Genomic DNA, 3,573 nt, shown 5'->3' with positions numbered 1-3,573 from the left:
TTTTGGGGCCACATGGTCCAGGCATCCCAACCATAAAGAATTTCCTGCTTCTCATAGACTTAAAAGAAAATTACAAAGAGGATATCAAGATACCTGGTAACAGAGTTTCCTGGGTATGGTTGTTCCCAGTTATGGAGTTTATGCAAATAGACATATAATAAGAAATTTATGGGGTACCTTAGTGTTGGGGTGGGAACTTGTAGTGCAGGATGAGAAAGAATTCTCAACACAAAGATTAAGACAGAAAGAAGTAAAAAGTTTGTTTTACTTTAAGAGAAAGAGTGAGAAAGAGAGAGAGGAGAAAGAGCTCAGCACATGAAAGAAAGAAAGAAGCGACAGCCCTGAGGACAAGAAGCTTGGGCTTTTTACTGGGGGTTATAAAGTATTCATTTAGAAAAAGTTTACCGTTGCAGACAGATAGCAGGAAACAGCTCTGAAGGGGCTTCCTTTGTTTTTCCTTGTTTTTCTTTTTTTTCTCCTTGAGGCTGGCTTATCACTTTCTCTGGAATGTGGTTCTGGTGGAGGTAGGGAAAGAGTCACACTTCTTCTATAAGCTCAAATTTGGGGTTTTTTTTTTTTTTTTTTGAGACAGAATCTCACTCTGTCGCCCCAGCTGGAGTGCCAAGGTGTCAGCCTAGGTCACTGCAATTGAAACTCCTGGGCTTACGCGATCCTCCTGCCTCAGCCTCCTATAGCTGAGACTACAGGCGCACACCATCATGCCTGACTAATTTCTCTATTCTTCATGGAGACAGAATCTTGTTCTTGCTCAGGCTGGTCTTGAACTCCTGGCCTCAAGCAATTCTCCAGCCTTGGCCTTCCAGAGTGCAAGGATTACAGGTGTGAGCCACAGAGACAGGCCTCAATGTTTATAGATAAGTTAATTTTATAACCTTGCTTTTGGTGTTTGGTTTTTCACTCTTCTGTTCTAAAAGCTGATAAATTCCTTTCCACCTTCATTCCTATTGGACCTAGCACAGTTAATTGGCTAGAAGTCTTTTAATTTTAAGTCCCTTGGCCATAAGGTTCCCACCAAGGGACAGGATGGAACCAGGGCAGCAATGATAGGACAAAATAAAATTTGGCCATCGAGGCTGACTCTGGCAAGTCTTGGCCAAAAAGGAGGAAAGGTTACCTAGGCACCACCCCCAACAGAACAGACCCCCTCTTGGCCAAGGGGAACATACAAACAAACAAATCTTAAAACTGAATTCCCTGCCATGAAGGAAAGGGAGGTTGGACACGCCTACTGGTTTGTTCAATACCTAAAGGCAATAAACCAAATAATGGGGGATATTCTTCTCCTTACCACTTTATCTAAGAATTGTGCCTGGTTTTCAGCAGTAGATTTAAAAGGTCCTTACTTTTGGATCCCTCTTGATCCCAAATCCCAAGAACTATTTTCTTTTGAATGGGAAAACTTAAAGTCTAAAGGCAAATGCCAGTACTGCTGCACTGTCCTTTCTCAAGGGCTCAAAAACTCCCCAACAATCTTCAGAAAAATTCTGGCTAGAGATTTTAGGGAAATAGTTTTGGGCAAGGGAATGATTTTACAGCATGTAGATGATATCCTGATAGCCAGTGAGACTGAAGCTGAATCAAGGCAATATGCCATAATGGTATTAGATTTACTGGCTGACAAAGGACAGAAACCAACTCAGAGAAAAGCTCAGATCATACTTCCCACTGTCAAATACTTGAGTTTGAATCGTCTCTTGGAACTTGGAACCTCCACTGAAATTGGAGAGAGCCTGTGAACTGAATAGCAGCCCCTACCCCGCCCCCCCCAAATAGTTGTGAGGATTCTTGGGTATGGCTGGGTTTTGCTAGATTTGGATGCCTAACTTCAGGCTCATAGCAAAACCCCTCTACAAGCCAAGGAGGGAGGATCCCTTGAGCTCAGGAGCTCAGACCAGCCTGAGCAAGAGCAAGACCCTGTCTCTGCTAAAAATTAGCCACGTGTGGTGGCGCATGCCTGTAGTCCCAACTACTCGGGAGGCTGAGGCAGGAACATTGCTTAAGCCCAAGAGTTTGAGGTTGCAGTGAGCTGTGATGACAATGATGCCACTGCACTCTACCAGGGGTGACAGAGTAAAGCTCTGTCTCAAAAAAAATAATAATTAGACATCATGTGTGACAGAGAAGGGGGGTGCCTTCTAACACACACACAAAGGAGAAAATATAATAATAAAAAAAGAAAAAAAAAGACTTTTTCTAACACAAGTTAGAAAAAGATTTGGCACTTAAGGAGTAAGGTTCAATAAATTTAAATAAATTCAAATAGAGTACGTAGAATGAAAATCTGAGCTTTGCACAGGACCAACTCTGCTTTCACGCAAGGTAAGAGAGAATGAAATCTGGCCCCACATGATTCCTTATTATTCTTTTCCTGAATGTTATCTACCTGGCAGCCGACTTCCATAAAGGCAGCTCCCCTCAACCAAAGGCCACCAGGCAAGATCCCCAGGGCTGCCGGGTTGCTTTCTCTTTCCACAAGAAATTACAAAAAGTAGTGCTGGGTTGCTTTCTCTTCCCACAAGAAATTACAAAAAGTAGGGCAGATTACCGCACACGGTGAAACAAATCCCTGATTACGCTCTGGGCTGACCCACTCAGTGCCCCTTCATAATCTTATCTATGATGGTTGCAGTCATCTTGTTTACTTTCTGCACCTTATCTTACGCTACAGACAAAGTCAGCAATGCGTTTATCAGCCTTTTTTCTTCCCTGTTCACACAGAACGCTCTCTGGAGTCTCTAGTTTCAGACGCTGGAATTACATGAAACAGCCACTGTATTGCTTTTGTAATAACAAGGCCTTGAATGTTGACTAAACATAAATACTGGCTATTTTTGAAAGGGACTTTGTAATTGTGGAAGGATGTAAAAAACATTCTAGCGCCTCTTATTAGTGAACTTGTAATGACTGATGCAAAGAAGTGTAGAGGTTGAGGAGAGTGAAAAATGAGTTTCAACTCATTCATATTTTTTTAAAAAATCTCATTAGCAATAATTTTCATGCTATGAATGGAAAAATAATAAAATCAACCCAATTTTAAGTCACGATTGTCTATGGAATGTGTATTTTATCTTTATGAAATACATTTTTAAAACCACAAGTACCGGCCGGGCGCGGTGGCTCACGCCTGTAATCCTAGCACTCTGGGAGGCCCAGGCGGGAGGATTATTTGAGCTCAGGAGTTCCAGACCAGCCTGAGCAAGAGCGAGACCTCGCCTCTACTAAAAACAGAAAGAAATGATCTGGATAACTAAAAATATACAGAAAAAATTAGCCAGGCATGGTGGCGCATGCCTGTGGTCCCAGCGACTCGGGAGGCTGAGGCAGGAGGATCGCTTGAGCCCAGGAGTTTGAGGTTGCTGTGAGTTAGGCTGACGCCACTCTAGCCAGGGCAACAGAGTGAGACTCTGTCTCAAAAGAAAAAAAAAAAAACAACCACAAGTACCATCTTACACACAAGACTTCCAGCTGTAGAATTATAAGACATGCACAAAGGAGGGGGGAAAAAAGAAAAAAAAGAAAAAAAAAGACTTCCAGCTATGTAAATACAGTTCA

The sequence above is a fragment of the Propithecus coquereli genome, unplaced genomic scaffold (genome assembly GCF_000956105.1).
Source record: "Propithecus coquereli isolate 6110/MARCELLA unplaced genomic scaffold, Pcoq_1.0 Scaffold17, whole genome shotgun sequence".
NCBI lineage: Eukaryota > Metazoa > Chordata > Mammalia > Primates > Indriidae > Propithecus > Propithecus coquereli.
This window is presented reverse-complemented; position numbering follows the sequence as displayed.